A 19,032-nucleotide genomic window follows, 5' to 3' on the forward strand; every position below is an offset into this window, starting at 1 on the left:
CCCTTCTACACCAGCTGGAAAAGGCCATGATGTGATCAATTTTTATGGATTTTTTTTTCACAACTTGGCTGAGTTAGTCGGTCTCGGACAAGGGCTGCTTCGGTTTATGTTCCAGAGCTTCATGTTTTTCATCCGGCAAACAGGCAAACCGACCGAGGATACACGCAATTAAGGCACAATATAATGGTGCTTCATAGCCAGAGTTAATTTGGCGCTAATCGAAGGCCATCAACGTGTTGTAGAATTTGTAACAATTTGTCTGACAAGTGGCCGAGGAAGGGAATTTGGTTAAGTTCGAAGAAAGGAATTGGAATTTGATAATCACTTTTTGGAGATGAGGAAGGTATGGATGATTGGATTTTTTTTTTTTTTTTTTTTGGCAGATGTAAAAATAAATCTGCTTCTTTCCACCATTTATCCATTCTAATACTAATTTTGTGTCTAACTTCACGCAGCCATCATCCGTGACAGAAAGTTCATAGTGGATGGGCCACTTACCACTCGTTTTCAGAAAGCTAGGTTCGGATCTCGTTGTTCACTGGTAGAATTTCTAAAGCTCTCTTCAATTGGAATTAATTTAGTCAGTCTCATGTTGAGGAAGTAGGATTTCCCTTTGAATTTTTCTTGATTTTTTTAAGTCCTCACATGTGTCAGTCCGTGAACACACATTCGGACAGACCATATAGGTCAGTATAACACTGGCCCGGAAAGAGTGAGAAATTTCATAATTCTTCCTAGAACAATCTGTGCTCTCTGTACCCGATCATGGACACTGTGTAGAAGAGGATTGCACCAGTATAATTTCATTCAATAGTAGATGTTCTGTTTTCAAGCCAGGCTGCTACTCAAATTCGTAGAAAGGCACTGAATATTCAAGTAGGGTTAAAAAATACTTAAATATATAATGCTATTTGGTGTTTTAAAAACGATGAAAGCAGTAGGACTTTCTCACCCTTTATTGTACCGATGTATTACGTAGAAAGTAAATTACAAAATCAGCGAATAAAAATAGTGGTGATACATACTTAAAATGTTTTTCACAAGATTTTCGATTAGAACAAGGCAGAGGGGAAACTGAAGCTAATAGCTGTGAAGTTCTTAAGATACGTGGCTAAAAAGAACCATAAAATTTTCTTAGGCTAGCAATTATCAATTTGATTATAACAATTTCTTGGAAATTAATTTTTGTCATTTTATTTTCTGTTTGGAAAGCTGAAACTAATAATCGTGACTTCCGTATATTCCGTAAATGTGTTTAATACTTGTGCAAATACATCGATATTTATAAGAGTTAACCGGAGAGTTTTGTTTTAATTTATTGCGAAATTCGATTGGTTAAGTTTTAATAACTAAAACTGATTTCTAAGCGTTAGTAATTTCTGAGATTGTAAAATGGGGAAAGAAAATGCAGACATTTATCATCCTTACAAAAAAAAAAAAAAAAAAAAAAAAATGCCTTCAGCTAGAGAACAGTTAATTGTTGGAATAAACTTTCTCCTAGTGTTGTGGAAATATTATCAATAAATGTATAGCTGGCTTGATATTTGCTTTTAAATAATGAGCATGAGATCTAGTTAGTTACACACACACAGAAGAAAAAAAGATACGAAAACAACTTGGATAATAGCCAAGGTTAAGTGACGTCTTCGCAGCTGTAGTGACACGCACGCATTCAACTGTGACGAGGAACTGAAAACTAATGTCAGGAGGTACGCTAGAGAAAGCTCCAAGTTAGTGTTTAATAGCTGCATGAATTTCACTAACTGGAGCCTATTTTATAACATTCACGATTTACGACCGATGACAGTAATGTATTATTCAATTACACAACATTTTGTGGTTCCGATTGTTGCATAAATGAAGTGAAACTTTTTTAAAGAACAAAACTCACAGGAAAATACATCACAAAATGAAAATTAAAAGTTTTCTCTGTTTTGTTAACTCATCTAGCCCTATGCGGTCACTTGGAGTATAAATATTTATTAATTAAAAAAAAAAAAAAAATATATATATATATTAGTCGCATGAAAAGTATATATAATATTGTGGACAGGTGTGTGTTGTGTGTATATAATATTGGAAAATTTCTATAAATGCACTGTTTTAGAATAGTAGCGATTTTCAAGGCGCATCAGCAATTTAGACCATATTGAGCCATATATAATATGTTTGTAAATTGCATGTGTTCTGTTTGCTGCACAAAAAATCCCAAGTTTCTGGAAGTAACAACCATGCTACGCTCGCCTGAGACCGACTAACTCAGCCATATTATGAAAAAAGGCTCATAAAAATTCCTCCCGTCTCTGCACGTGTAGCACAGTATTTATAATCGCCATTTTCCCAACACTCAGTAGAAAAGGCTCAGGTTCCAATACCGTAAATGACACGAGAAACTTTGAAGGACGTTTTTCATTCTGTGGCTGAGTTAGTCGGTTTCAGGCGTGGGAAACGAAGATATTTCCCCTGAAAATTCGGATTTTTTTGGGATTTTCCCCTGGAAACTCAGGTGTTTTCCCCTTCAGCAAAACAGGCAGATCGACCATAGAATGCACGCAATTTATGGACATAATACACATGGGCTAATAAGACAGTACTATGAATGAGTGAATAACGTAATATATACGAGTATATACAGTATATAAGTAATCTCCGTCGTAGGTGACGTCACTGAATAGTAAACTGCGTATATCGCGAGACTGTCTATACTGTAATTGAACTTGTTGTGTGTTGCATAAACCAAATCGGATACACAGACATGCGCTACACTTTATCAATATGTACAGACGTGGATGCACCATCACAAAAGTTATCCGACAATAAAATTGAAAGTGTGTTACGTAAGAAGCTATGGGGCATCGAAGACCAGTAAGCGTGGCGCCATCAGCGTTTGAACGGTGCGATTTCACCGCACTTGTAAGTTGCACGGAAAGAAATTAGGAAATTCCATCAAATGCGGTTTACTTTTGAGTCACACACATGCTTCGGTTCAAGCGCACGCTATTGGAACACAAGCGTAATTATACAACACATTGGATCGAATGGAGTGATATCGTTGAATTTACCACTGCTACGTGACCTATTTGAAGGTTCCGATATCCCTACTGCATATAGCAATCTAACTCCACCAGTTTAGACAGAATCACGCTTCAAAAACAGCCGTTGTAACGCTGATGGGACCTTCACTGTAGTGATGACACAAATGTGGGATATGCAGGAACAGTTTTCAGTACAGCCTAACGGTAGTTGCTTATACTTTCCACTTCAATGCAGTGTTGTACAAAAAGCTTAGGCTGCATGTTTACAAGGTGTTAAACCAGTTAGACCCAAAAAAGAACTTCGCGCTGGACATATTGCACTATTTGGATGAGAATGCAAACTTCCTTTAATGCATTGTTTTCATGAACGACGCTACCTATCGTGCTTCTGGAAAGGTCAACAGGCACAATATGTGAATACTAACATACGTCATCTTTCTGATTATAGCGTAAATAGTTTAATCGAGATCCTTCAGTTTTCACCATTCTTGTTTAGCGGTGATATAATTCTACAGCAGTCACCTGTGGGATATATGCATATGTCTCTATTTGCAGGTGGTTCCCCGTCTTCTCCAACAAATATTGCAGCAACCTCCGTTTTGGATGTAGGTACATTATATCGTCTCTTAACCATCCCGTCCAATTGTTGTATGACTTCGGCCATACACCCTTGGTTTGATTGTTTTTAAAGCCGTTTTGTTGTTGTTTCAGCAGAATCGAAAATATAAAGTTGTCCATATACTAGCTTATTTGCCTCGTTTATATATAGCGGTGAGACCAAATGGTATATCTGGCCGTGTATTCTAAAACAGTATGGACCATTTCCAGGCGGTGATTTAATCTCTGCGTCCATTGATGCGAACGCCATTACTGAGTTGTACTATCATATATGTTCTCTGTAGTTATTTGCTTCATGTGTATTCCTTCACGTGAATTCCTGTATTCTCGTAATAGAGTAGGTGTCTCAGACAGTGGATAAAATGAAACCTTTCCATCATGACAGCATTTAGTGTATTTATTCGATGTGTTTAACTCATGTCCCCAATATCTTGCATTGCAATACTCACAGTTCTAACACATATTTCCTATGTCATACTCTTCCACATTAATTACAGCTTGTTGATTATTCGCATCCGGCGTCCTATGGCGCCGGATGCGAATGATCCTATGGCGTCTTCTCATTTACAATCTTACTTCTCTTTCTTCGGTGTTTTCTGTCCGTCTTCGTAACTGTAGAGCACTTCTTAGAACGGTTTATTAAAATTGAAGACAGATAAAATAAAATAAACATACATCGATAGCTTTCAGGTATAGGTTGCCTTTCTTAAGTCGAAAAACGTTAGTTTTTCGACTTAAATTCGTTAATCTTATTGTACCTGGGCATTGAAATGGAAGGAAAGCCCACATAACAGTTGCTATATTAAATGCATCCACGTTTAGATCTTTCTCAGTTCACATTTGAAAACTTAATGCATTAAGCAATGAAGATTTTGGTAGTCTCACATTAGGATTAGTTTAATGCAAAGTATTAAGAGCTTATAACACTATTGTGCCACACAATTACAAGATTTTCAAGCAGAAAACCTAATAATATTTGCAGAAATCCAAGAAAAATGTTTTTATTCCAAAGAGAAGTTAATTTGGTGACATGTTTTTTCTATCCGGGGGATATTTTTGACTTCTAAAAGAAGATGAAAAGCATGTAAACGGACATAACAAATCAAGTCCATTTTTAAATTCCTTCGTAGATAATTTACAGCACACGATTAAGCAATCGTGTATATGTAGAGGTGAACTGACTGCTTAGTCACTTCGTTCAACTAAAGCTTTCCTGTTGGATTTGTTTTATGGGACAGTGTTAAGTAGTTTACTCATTGTAACCACATTCTCAAGAAGGATTAAAAGCTATTGAACCTCTAGTGTGTATTAATGTTATCAGTAGGTATCATTACAAAAGGAATAATGACCAGAATTTGATGCTTACAACCTTTGTGTAACTCATGGTGATGATAATAATAAGATTTCACTTTCAGATGAACTAGAAAGACTGGATATACAGGAGTGAAGTTGATACACACTCGAATCATGTTTAAGAATGCTGTGACCGTTTCGAGCTTCCTGAATGATTTACGTAGTCCAGCAGGGAGTCGCACAAACAGCGCGAATCTTCAAATAAATTCTTCGCTTTCAGCATATATCGTCACTTATACGTTGGCACAGGAGGTCATCAAGAAATAGCTGTCTACTTTATATTATGCACACTACTTTTATTTGCCTTGTATTTTGCGTTATGATGGCACTGCTTTCTAAATCAATTTTTGCAGTTTGATGCTGATTCCATACTTTTATTATTGTTTGGAATAGGGCACAGTCCAGGAACTATATAAAATAATCTACTGGAAAAGTTTGAAGAGACTAGTCTGTACATTTGGGAAGGAACCGTTCGAATTATTGTTACTATCGATTGTGGATCAGAGGTTGGAAGAATATTGCGAAATTCGTCTTTGATATATTTAATTTGTTCTCTCCATTTAGTGATTAGCACAGTGATTATAATCACTGTTCTACCACAGCGCACGGAAATAACTTCATTTCGAATCTCGTCAATGATGCGAAGAATTTCTGAGGGCTTTTTCATACCATGGCTGAATTGCCTGTCTTAGGCGAGAGTTGCATGGTTTTTAACCTAAAAATCGTAGGGTTTTACTCCCAGAAAACAGAAAGCCGACCAAAGAATACGCAGTTATAGACAATAAACTGATGCGGCGTAGCCTTAAGTTGCTTTGGCGCTTAACACACACCCTCATAAGTAGTACAGTTGCTATAATCACCGTCCTCCTCACACCAGGTGGAAAAGACGCAAGTTCGAATCCTGTCAAATATGCGAGGAATTTTTATGGGTCTTTTTCACAACGTGGCTGAGTTAGTCGATCTCAGGAAAGGGTAGAGAGGGTAATGTGATATTGTGTTTGTCTTCTTATTTGCAGCTGAATCAGTTTTAAATTTTGTAACATCTGATGTTCCATGTGATGCAGTTGGTGGAACTGTGACTGGAGTATCGTTCGTACTGTTTACTACCTTTTGCTTCTTGGGAGTCTGTTTCATCGATTATGAGAGCATAGATCGTGCCCAATCTGCAAAAGATTTGGTTGGGAGGAACTGAGACTTCAGTTTGTGTTGCCGTTGATTGATACTTTTGCATTGCTGCTGCATATTGTTCTTGAGTGCACAGATTTGCTTCTTTGCCTCTTGGTATTTAACCTTCCGTTCTAACTTATATTTCTGGATATTTTTCTTATTTTCCAGAGTTCATATGATTTGGAGTAAGCTGAATATGCGCCTTTGTAATTTGGACAGTACGGTATTTTAGCATAGCAGTTTGTTTTCTTATGTGCTTTTTATCCACGATTTGACAGACTATATTCTCGACAAGCCATTTGCGAGTGACCAAAAATTTGGCAATTGCAGCATCTCATAGGATTTGGAATAAAAGATTATTCTCAGAAGATGAGATAGCCGGCTTTGATACCGGATGGTAAGATAAGCATATATCGAATATCAGGATGCTGTTGCTTGTTGGAATAAGATCTCCATCTTTCCCGATCGTGATGCGTTTCGCTTGTATAACTTTTTGGTTTTTCAGTTCTTGGACCAGTTCAGATTCTGTTACATTGATCAGATTCCAGTCTGTAATTATTTCCTTGGAGATGTTTAATGTTTCTTGCGGGGTGACGTGTACAGGTAGTCCTCCCAAGGTTGTTAGTTTCAGCAGAGTCTCAGAATGTGTACGACTCGCCGTTTCAACTAATAGATCGCCAGTTTCTGTCTATCACCATTTTGGGTGAACCCGCCACGTTTTTTTTCCTAAGCATTTCTTAGAAATGGAGATAGGGTGCCCATGGATTTGTCTGAGAGAGAGAGAGAGAGAGAGAGAGAGAGAGAGAGAGAGAGAGAGAGAGAGAGAGAGAGAGAATGTAAAATAAGCAATGATGGGCATTACTGTTGTTCTGTGTCCTTACACAGTCTTTTTGACTCTGTTGTGTTACAGTCAATTTCATGGTCAGCATCGCTAACACCGTGTTGATGATGAGCGCCTAGGCTGCTCAAGTGCAGGATAGTTGTTGTAATCCATGGTTAGCTCCTTTTTGCCTGAGGTTTACTTTCTCTCACAAGTTTCCGGTCCTGTCACCGGGAGGTAGTTGCAGTGCGGTTAGAAGAGTTATTTAGTTATTAAAGAAATTAATATATGTAATAAAAAAGAAGGTGAATTTCCTTTCTCTGTTCTTACTTGCGATTTTCCAAGTGTAGAATTAGTTTATAAATGAACTTCTGAGAGAGAACGATATAGCTTAAAAAGAACTTTTATCGGTAGATAATTCGCACTGGAAACGTTTGACCTCGAATTCGCTGGACATCCGGGACCGTATTTAAACAGAGTGGCGGATTGCAGTACGCAGTTCAGTACTTGGTCAGCTACCTCGAAATTACGAGTACATGTACCATGAAAAGGGAAAAAAAGAAAATATGATTTTAAACAAGGCTGAAAAAACGCATGAAAGATAAAACTTAAGTTTTCACTAAGTTCGATGTCATGTATAACACCAAAAGCAACAGAAAGACAACTGAAAAGCCTTGTGGGGACATAAGAAAATTAAAGGCACAGGAAGTTACTGAATTTCTTCAATTTTAGTATTTGGGAACTTTGAGAATATGCCGTGAGAAAACAAACATTGAAATTCTGTTTATTATTTTCTTGAAAAACCGTTCAATTACTATTCAAAATTCTATTAACACATTAATATTTGAATTTATTGGTTCTTATAAGAGGCACATTTAATTAACTTAAATCTAGAAAATGTTCCTTCTTTCTTCAGCTTATGAGAATGTAAGCGGATAGTCCTTCTTATACTCCAGATTAACATTTTTTTAATGAAAATGAAGTATTCATACAACGCATTGTACGACCTGTATACGTACCTTTAACGTATCGAAAAATATAAAAATATTAGGATGAAGTGTGGTGAACGCCTCATTCTAGCGCGTGCCGATTTACGGCGCATTCATAGCACGCGCATACATTCGCGATTCCTATCGCGAAGCTACATGGCATACAAAAATGTGCACGCGTCTGCACATAAATGGACATGCGCACGCGCACACGTAAATCAGCATGCGCAAGCGCATACGTAAATGGACATGTGCACGCGCATACTTAAATGGGCACGCGCACGCGCACACGTAAATGGGCATGCGCACACGCATACCTAAATCGACATGTGCACGCGCATACAAAAATCGACACGCGCATGCATAAATCGATATAAATGGGCATGCTCACGCATATTTGTATACATGCTCACGTGTATACAAAAATCGACATGCACACGCGTATACGTTAATATAATAATGAAGGGTAACTCTAATACTGACTACAGATAATGAAATAGGGTGAAATATGTTTGAAGGTTAAATTCAAGGACAAAATGGGGGGAAAAACTAAGCGTTATGTGTGGTTAAGTGTAGAAATTAAGCATTAATTTATTGTGTACGTTTAATCCCTCTGTCCGTCATTTTTGAAATATGAACAGACTGAGAAATAATGAGGGTAGCTTTAGTGCAAATGAACATTAGAATTATTGCAGCTACTCTGCTGAAAATAAAGCATGACAGTTGAGTAGTGGCGACCACTAACGAATACGAAGGGAGAGCGGATCGAGAAAAAAAAAGTCCTAGATTGCAGTGCTACTAGAAAGCACCTACCAAGAGAAAAACATTAAAGAGAATAATACGCTTTGAAAATTCCTCTAATGAAGCATCATGGGAAATAGTATCAGTGATGACCACTACAGTAAGTCTCGATCCTTAGTCGGCAGACATCTGTCTGTTGCAGAATTAGGAAAATAATGAACTGACTCACTCCGTATGTTCATTAGTTTCGTAATTCTAAGGCATTGCCATGTAGTAACATGTGTCCGCTTCATCGTGTTTGTAGCGGGCATATCAGGAATGTACTGAAGTAGGCAATATCTAAGAATTACTTTATAAGATTATTGCAATTACGTTTGATGTAATGTATAATGAGGAATTATGTTCTTCCAGTTAAGACTACACTAAAAAAAATGAAAACTTCCTACAACAGAATGAGGACGTTTAGGTTCTCTACTCAGTATTTTCTATTGTTTATTCATTACTTATGCAATTATGTAGGGAATTTTTTGATTTTTGCACCTTTCAGCGAAGAGAAAAGAGATAAATCTTGAATAATATAGCTGATGCCATAGTTTCCACAATGAGCACCATTTACCTACGCCTTCTACTTACGTGATATTAATTATAAGCAAATTATACATACTGTAACTGATTTAAAATAAACTTATAAATATTGCAACAATACCTTTTGTTTTGCAATACTTTAGTTTTTTAATGATCTGACATTGCTATTATGAAGGCATAAATTCGTATTTCTTGTTGAGAAAAATATACCATCAAAGGTGCACTGTATTTTCAGAACTGTTCGGACATAATTCCTGGTAATAGTGATGCGTGTAAGTGTGTTTAGGGTCAAGCGGCACCAGGGGTTTCCCCTATCTCCGCGTAGTTTACATTGTGGTGTGTTACAGTGCGCTGTAAATGCCAGAGATTTAAAAGTGTGTGGGTCTTGGATCGTTTAGTGTCGTGTACCGTTTGGTTGATGTTTCCGTGGAATTTGTAAAACATGAACCAACTCACTTGTCTGGATTAAGTATAAAAGCAACTTGATACACGCTAGAGGTAAGAAGATCAAGAAATACAGTTGATCAGTTGAGGCCTTCAGCTCATCAACTTCCACTGGGAAGTTATCATTAATGCCATATTAGCAATCAATCTGTTCGTGACACCTCAGATCAGTGAGGACTGACGTAATCATTAAATAGAAACATCATGGTGCGACTACAGCCGGGACACAATACCCTTCCATCAATCCTCGAGTACTGTCAATTAGAGTTTAGATAAACCACAAGAACCCATATTGGTAGGACGATGCGTGGGGAGCTGCACCACGTCGGGTTTTACGGAAGAACTGAAGGACAGCACGAAATGTACAGCGTCGACTTGGCTGGTGCACAACACATCGTGATTGGCCTGGAAATTTGGAAAGCTGTGTTACGAAGTAAAGAATCATAGTACACGGTTTACTATGTTTGAGTCTTGGTAGATGCTCGGAAAAAGTTATTTACCAAAGTGTGTCGTCCCAACTGTGAAGTTTAGCGTACGTGCTCGCACCATCTGGGGTTGTTTCTTGTGGTTGGGACTTAGACCTTTGGTCATCGTTCCAGGAAAAGGGATGCCATGCGATACAGCGACATTAGTCTGCGCGGTAGCACAGTGGTATCGTCACCGTCCTTCTCACACCGGGTGGAAAAGCCCCGTGTTCGGATGACGCGAGGAATTTTTATGGGTTTTTTTTTTCACTCTATGACTCACTTAGGCTTCCGAAACCCCCCCCCCGGAAAATCTGGGGGTTTTCGTCCAGAAAAGAAGGCAAATCACACACGCAATTTACAGACACAACACACATGGGTAGTTGGAACTAAATTTCAGGTTACTCTAATAAAATAGTTTAGTAGGTACATGGACATTCGACTATCCGCACTTCCCACACCGTGACAGCAGTATGGGGAGGACCCTTTTCTGTTTCATCATGACAATGCACCATGTCATACTGCACAGCGTGTAGCGACTTGGTTTGAAGAGATGGGCATGAAAAACTTCGTTGGCCTGCCGGCTCAGAGTTCCAACCTAAACACCACCAAAAGATGAATTTGAGATGAATAGGAACGTCGGCTTTAGCTTTGGCCAGATCAGTTGTTCAGTTACATTCTACCAATACGGAAGAACTCTTTATTGGATCCACAAGGCACATCACTGTACACAATGCCCTTCACGACTACAAGTCAGAGAGTTACATGAAAGGGTAATATCACATAATGAATAACAATTATAAAAAAAATAAACATTATTATTAAAAATTAGACAACATATTATTAAAGATTGATCGGAGCACATATTAACGAATTTGCTTATGAAGTTGATTCAATATATATATATATACAACAGCATGTTGAGAAGTTAAATTGTCTAGGGAAAATTACTTTTATAGTGCGGAACGTAGCGTTTAAGTACATCCTTTAGTGTATAATATTCGTCTTCCAAAGCATCTTTGTTTTTTCTTTTAAATATATAATTACTACAATGCGATAAATATTCTAGTTTGTCATATTTATGGGATACTGAATAACACATACTTGCTAGAATAACAGTTATTCGGAGGTTGCTTAAATATTGACATAAAATTAGAGAACTTCTCCCACAATTCATCCTGTTATCATAATTCCAAACGCGTTTATGGTGTTCGGTAGCCGTGCCCAGCGTTTATTCAATAAGGGTTTGTTAGTCTTCATCTATCCATCTATTGTTTATCCAGTGCTGAGTCTGTTTATCCAGTGCTGAGTCTGTTTACCCAGTAGTGTGTGTTTCTTTGATAGTAATGCCGTTTGACGAACGTAAACCTTATATTATTTCATTATTTCATCATTCTCAGTGCAGGTATACTGTTTGGCGGAGACGAAAATAATTTATTATTATTATTATTATTATTGCACTTCAGACACGGGGCCGCATCCCGAAACAGCAAAAATGTGCTGGTGCGGTACACATTATTTATAGCAAAATTACAAATTATTTGCGATGCAACAATCAATAATATATCAAGAATCATAGACGCCTTCAAAGGAAGGAAGAATAATAAAATATGAAATAATTAGAAAGTTCAAGGAAGGTGAAAACGTAGAAACGTTAAACCATATTATGGATACAAAGCACCAAATAAATTACCACGAGAAAAAAAAAGACGATTGATAAATAATATATATCAGATTTGATATTCAGTTTTTTCATTTTTTTTTTTTTTTTTTTTTTTTTGCAGTGGATTAGATTTATATATGAAATGGGAGATGAAAAGGTTTTTTCCAGCACATATATATGCTGGGGAAAAAATCGGCGATAATGATAGAGGAAAAAAAAATAATAATCAAGGATAATGATGATTAAGAACCACCAACACCACTCGAAGTCGGTCGCGGAGAACCTGATCATGGTTCGTAGCCGCGGTTGCTGTTGTCAAGCACAACTGATTTCCAAATAAAAAAAAAACCGTGCTTAAATGGACTATAGTTAAAGATCAGACTTAAATAAAATATAAATACTCAAGGCATAATATATTATGAGTTTAAAATACGCTATAAAATATCGGTGTAAATACACCATAGTGAACTCACAATGAAAAACTACGTACGTAGTGTAAGGGCATCGATTTAATTGTATCTCATATTGTGACTACCTTCACAACGAGTTACCATGTATTGCACTACCTCGAATAAATAACGCTTCACTAATATAGAAGGCTATTGTTACCGTACTTATTCTCGGTGGGCACCACTACCCAGACGGCACCGTTTCAAAGCTTATTGGTCTATCCTCGGTTGTGAAGGTAGTCACAAAATGAAATATAATGAAATCGATGCCTTTACACTACTTATGTAGTTTTTCATTATGAGTTCGTTATGGTGTATTTACACCGATATTTTCTAGTGTATTTTAAACTCATAATATATTATGCTTTGAGCATTTATATTTTATTTAAATATTATCTTGCACACTTTTTGGCATCTCTCATATTGTGGGAACAACTTCACAACTGGGTTGGCATGATGGTAACATCAGGGTGCCTGCCCACCCACCGCAGAGGAGCCAATCAGCTCCCAAACGGTCACCAGGGGGGAACCTGATGCTGCCTGGACTTTCCAAGAATACGTAACAACAGTCTTCTCTGGGGAAGCACTGTCTATTCGAAGAGAGTGGTGTGAGTATGAAGAGTATCTGTCCCTTTCCTCTTTCGACGGCATTTCTTCTTCTTACTCTCCTACTGTCGCTTTCCTACACCCTTTTTGCTTTCCTAAGTCTAATACGGAGAGTATGAGGATAACAGAGTATCTTATCCCATACCATTTTTCAAACGGCGCCGTCTGGGAGGTCTTGTGGGCCCCTCGTTACCGCGAATAGGCAAAAACAATCTTCGCTAATGGGGAAGCGTTGCCCGTTTGGTGGATTCATGAGTAGTTTAGTTCAGTGAAGAGTAACTGCCCCTTTCCTCTAGTCTGCGCGTATAGCACAGTGGTATCGTCACCGTCCTCCCCACACCGGGTGGAAATGGCTCGGGTTCGAACCCCATCGATAACACGAGGAACATTCATGGGCTTTTGTTCACTCCGTGGCTGAATTAGTCGATCTTAGGCATAGATAGCAAGGTTTCCCCCTATAAACTGTAGTTTTTCGTCCAACAAAACAGGCAACTCGACCAGAGAACACACCCTATTTACAGACATAATACATATATACACGGGTATATGTAATCATTTAGGGGAGACACTAATATAATAATTTGAATAAGTTTGTCCCTTTCCTCTTTCGACGGCATTTCTCTCCTACACTCGCTTTCCTACACCTTTTTGCTTTCCTAAGTCTAATAGGGATAGTATATGGATAACACAATTTCTTATCCTATACCATTTTGCAAACGGTGCCGTCTGGGTGGTGGTGGTGCCCACTGAGAATAAATAACAATAGTCTTCTCTATTAGTGAAGTTTACTTATTCGAGGTAGCGCAATACATGGTAACTCGTTCTGGAGGCAGTCACAATATGAGATACAATGAAATCGATGCCTTTACACTACTTATGTAGTTTTTCATTATGAGTTCTCTATCGTGTATTTACACCGATATTTTATCGTTAAAGATCAGATAGAATTAAACTTTAACAGCTGTTTGAAATCGTGTTTGGCGGTAGAAGAAACACATTTTGTCAATAACAGAAAATGAATAGCATCAAAGATAAATTTTAGAATTTACCAATTTCATTTCTGTAAGTTTCTTTTTACTCGATCGCATTTGTCGCGAAACCAGCATTCTGCCTGCAGTAAATTGAGTTTAATTGTGTAGTAGTGTACGACTTGGCCTTATCTCAATTTTATTGCTCAAAATTTAACCTCTGAAGACCGGTGTAATGTGGTATTACGTATAATATGTTTGTAGATTATCCTTCCGAAAATTCATATACTGTACTAATAAAGTAGACGCTCTTTCTCCTACAATTCAGATATATGATTACGGCAGTTGAAGTGGGTCGTATTGGAGTCCCCCGATTCAATTCAATTTTCCAGTGGTATTCTGTGGGAATTCAAATCAAAATTATCAGTTCATTTGTGGAACTTCCTTCTCTCAAGCCTGATTTTTTTTTTTTTTTTTTTTATGAGAACCCCAAACACGAAAGGTATCAAAACCTATAGTACTTAGTACCGTGCATGGGTTGAAGGAGAAGTATGGGATGCTAGCAAGATTTATGAGAGGGAACAATAATGTATTGGAACATGAAAGGCTCAGTCCTATAAAATTGGCAGAATGTACGCTACCTACCATGGAACTCTACAAAAGTTCAATATAGGAGGGAGCGCTAAAGGCATTTTAGGCCTTTTTGTTAGGACCCACTATGAAGTAGTTCAGAGTCCACGAGTAGTAGTTCCACAACACGACTCCTGCGCCTCTGAACTTGATTGTTGAACTGTTGCAGCATTGCCTAGCACGACTCGTCGCCCTGTAGGTCTTTCCTTCTGTTTTCCTTTCTTCATATTCAAGGGTCGAAGAACGATAAGCAACACACACACACACACACGTCCTGCTCCAGTAGACGTTTGATTTATTGGTATTAGGTGGGGTTTATGAACTGCAGCTCTCCCAAGGAGACAAGCCCGTGTAACTTCCGGATGACAGTGCTGTTGACGTTTCGAGCAGAGATGTTTTGTAAGAACATTTTCGGGTATGATATAACTGCCGTCTTCAGAGTTCGTCGATATCAGAAGGCCAAACGAACTGATGGCCTATTGGATTGCAGTTTAATTATTATATCACTCTTGGTCTTTTGTATTTTTCAGAATGTCGGCCACTGTTGACTTCAGAAGGCTCAATTGGTCAACTGTAGCACATATCTATAAACTGGTAACTTGGAAGCTGCATGTCTGTTTAAGCGCAAGGTAGATAAGGCCACGAGGCGTCAGTATATTGTGTTTGTAATTGCTACAGAATGTGCAGCTCACTGCCGAAATTGATAAACGGCGTAAAAAATGCCAGTAAAAATTTTTCTCCCTTCTTGATAGGATTCCAGCTCAACCCTTTTGCACATGATTTGGAAGGACGGCGATCTCAACCACTAACTGGCAAGGAGAGCTATGGCAGCAAAAAACCTGGCTCTGTAACTCTCTGACTTTGCTATTTTGTAATAAGAATAACTCTCGGTATTTCTTTCTTACTTTTTTGTCTTTTCCTTGCCTCTATATGCAGAGTTCGCATTCTTGCCGACGGTCCAAAGAATGTCTGAATGATTATTAACAGCTAATCAAGTTCTAATCCTATTATACAACTAGCACTTTGTAAGTCACGCTCTATAAAATGATAAACTGGCTCAGTGCTGGGTCCATTGTTGTTTTCAATACTTATCAATGATATTGATAAAGGTATATTAGGCTTAATGTCTAAATTTGCAGATGATACAAAGGTTGACAGAGTGGTTAACGATAGTCATCACGCTAAGCTACTGAAACAAGATCTAGGAAAATTGGGTCAATGGGCTTAGAACTGGCTTTGTGTGCAGTGCACTGAAAAATGCAAGGTACTGCACATAATTAGCAGTAGCCCCAGAGTACCTTATCAACTGTGTGGTACTACTCTCAGGATAGTAAAGAATGAAAAAGACCTGGGGGTTATTGTGCACTCAGACATGAATTTCTCTGAGCAGTGGAGGCATGTTGCCAGGACAGCTCATGGGGATTTGTCAATTATATATAGAAACTTTGCTAGCAGGGATAACGAGCTGTTTAACCTTTTATATAAGGCCATCGTTAGGCTGCATCTTGAGTGCCATACAGATCTGGAGACCTCACTTTAGGAAGGATGAAGATCTGCTGGAACAGGTGCAGAGATGGGCAACCAGATTGATGAAGGGAACGAAAGGGTACTCTTACCGATAAAGGCTTCAGTTCTGCAAATTGCAGCGTTTTGATCTCCCAGAAGGTGCCTGGTCTTCTCCCAGAAGACCAGGCACCTTCTGGGAGATCTGATTAAGGTGTTTAAAGCCTTGGATGAATTGAATAAGCTGAATGTTAATGGTATTCTTCCACTTGATGAGACTACACGCATGAGGGGACATAAATTCAAGTTGAAGGATGGTAGTTGCATGATAGATGTGCAGAAATTTTCCTTCAGTCAGCTGGTAGTTGATTGTTAGAACAGGCTTCCATTTGTTGTGGAAGTGGATGGGTTGAATAAATTCAAGGGAGAACTAGGCAAATTCTTGGAGGGTACAGATTGATCAACTGTGTTTTTTTGATGTCAAAAGCGTTTTTACTGGCGTTATTCCAAAAATTTTGTAACGACCAACCATCATGCTAAAAGCATTACGGAAGTGACGTCATCTTCAGCTTCGGCCAGAAGCGAATTATTGTAACTTGTATTGTTCGGAATCATACTAGTATGATCTCAACAATAATTTATCTTCTACTGGACCAAATTTAATGAAATTTTGCATGGAGCTTCATCTTAGCTCTATACTAGAGGAAAAACTTTCAAGCCTCTGAAAACTGCAGTAGTTTTTCAGGAAAATATGAACATGTGATCGAGGAAATTTTCTCACGTAGTAAATCGGATAATGTGGATGTATAGCCTATCGTTGGACAGCTAAGGAATTTAGAAACAGAAATATTAAGGTTTTAAGATTCAAAAAAACTTTCGAAAATGCGTTAATTCGAAAACGCATCTGGTTTAAAGTCACCTGGTGTTTTCAGATTGAATGTAATTTTTTTCTTTACAATTAAACTCTGAGGCTGGAAAAGAGTTGTGCACATTTATAAAAGCATTCTTCAACTTGGACAGGTCATCAGATCTTTCGATGAATACTACACGCAATGGAACAATTATAGATGGTGTATTTAGTCGTGAACTCTTTAATGTAAAAATTATATATCCTACTTTAGTCATCACAGACCAATATTTTCAGTAACCGACATGTAATTATTATTAATAAAATAAAAACATTGTTATATTATTATCCAGGAATTTTATTAATATCTGAAAATTAAAATGCCTGCCGATGACTCTTAAATGTAAAACACGTTAAATATGCTAGCGACAGGACACATTATATACCTGCTACAGAATTTTATTTATTTTATTTTTCTTTTAGCCGGTGCTATGTAAGCTTGCTTTCTTGCATTATTTTCCATTACTACTACTAATTTTTCTGGAATGGATTTATAACTAATGCAAATGTATACACGAAGGAGTATATAGGTAGTGTCAAGCATATTGGCTATTTTGTATGTTGTGTGCATGTGTGTCACAGGTGCATACGGTCTGCATCTGATTTGTTCAATGTAGTGATTGCATTCGAGTGTCAACAGGGACGATGGTCAAGCTCCATTACAAACCGTGCCTGATTTTTTTTCTTGGTGTTAAGAATAGTTCGCTTAACTCGTGTAGTTTCTTTTTATTGATATTGGCTGCTGTCCTTAGCAACGCGTTCTTTCAGGCTCCGCATTCTTTGTTGGCTGAGAGTTCGAAATGAGAAGCAGCAAGCATATCAAAAATGTCAAGAAAATCATGACAATAAACAAGAAAGATAATGAAGAAAGCTTAGATATTTCCAATTTAATGTATACGTAGCCCCATACGAAAGATCGAGAAAGCGTCATGAAGGAAAATCTCTGAAAGAAATAAATATAGTGTGTGGAGCGCGTGGAACATAACACTGAACTTTGCAACATTATTAAATACCTCATAGATTGGTGAAAATCTTTTTTTTTTCTCCCTATATTTCTTATGTAAGTTATTAAATTCTGGCAGAATTTAATAACATCCTAGTAAACGCAGAATCAATAGTTGCCTCCGTTGGATTACTTTGGAAGTAAATACCGGAGGATGCCTTTGAAGTTACTACGTAAATCGAACAGATGTAATATTGAGTCCAATGACTATCACTGTCGGAAATTTTCCTCTCTTTGTGGCGCACCGTGATATCATCAACCTTTCTGTTTATGCGCCAGTTTATCCAACATTTAATTTTACTTATTCAGTTTAATTTTTTTTTTCTTATCGTTAATCTTTTTTATAAAAAAATCTTGAAAATTCCTTTACACGCATTTACTATTGCCAGTGGCATCATTTCTCTGTGCGTGTGTATGTTTTTAACCAGAAACCAGCCCATACTGGAAATAAGTTAGTGCAAAAAGTACTCACCATGAAAGTAGTCTTTTTTATAGACTTCGTGTTCCGTACTGCATTTCTAACGTTCATTGTATCCAGTGACCTCTTTCTTCTGTACGTTAGGCAACAATCCGTTCGGAGTCCGTCGAAGTCTGTCGTCCATCGAGACTACACCACGAACTGAAAACAGCGAGTCGCACACGTCGCTCAGAGGCGAAACTTACAGTGACGGCGCGTGAGCGATACAGCGCATGAATCGAACGCATCCTACAAATGGCAGGCTTGAGATGCCCTGTCTCTTATAAACGACGAAGTTCGTCGTACGCAACTAGTGTGCAGACAATGAAGAATGGCGGAAGGATTTCCAACATAAATGTATCTTAGGACAAGGAAAGTTCGAAAGTTGATCTCGAATATCTTCCTGTTAGATAAATGCCATCTTTTATGTACATAAATAAGAATGAAACAAAACACGCGCTGTTTGGGTTCTGAAGTTTTAAAGCCGTCAAACCTTAATACCAGTATACGATAAAATATCTCTCTAAAATGCCGTTATCAAACAGAATTATCAACATTCTGTTATAAATCATTTCTGTAGTTTATTATTGTTAATGGAACGTCTAATCCTAGACTTTTCTGGACCTTCAC

General features: G+C 37.8%; 1 protein-coding gene across 2 annotated transcripts in view; it reads right to left on the minus strand.

The window, feature by feature from the left end:
* Nucleotides 1-18,547, minus strand: part of LOC150084415 (adenylate cyclase type 8-like) — a 405,296-nt gene extending 386,749 nt beyond the window's left edge. For both annotated transcript variants that reach the window (XM_090375213.1, XM_090375212.1), the window contains exon 1: nt 18,418-18,547. The gene's annotated coding sequence lies outside the window, so the exon portion shown is untranslated. The remainder of the gene's footprint in view (nt 1-18,417) is intronic.
* Nucleotides 18,548-19,032: the final 485 nt, after the last annotated feature.

The sequence above is a fragment of the Mastigoproctus giganteus genome, chromosome 6 (assembly GCF_048544385.1).
Source record: "Mastigoproctus giganteus isolate SK-2022 chromosome 6, ASM4854438v1, whole genome shotgun sequence".
NCBI classification, from domain to species: Eukaryota; Metazoa; Arthropoda; class Arachnida; order Uropygi; family Thelyphonidae; genus Mastigoproctus; species Mastigoproctus giganteus.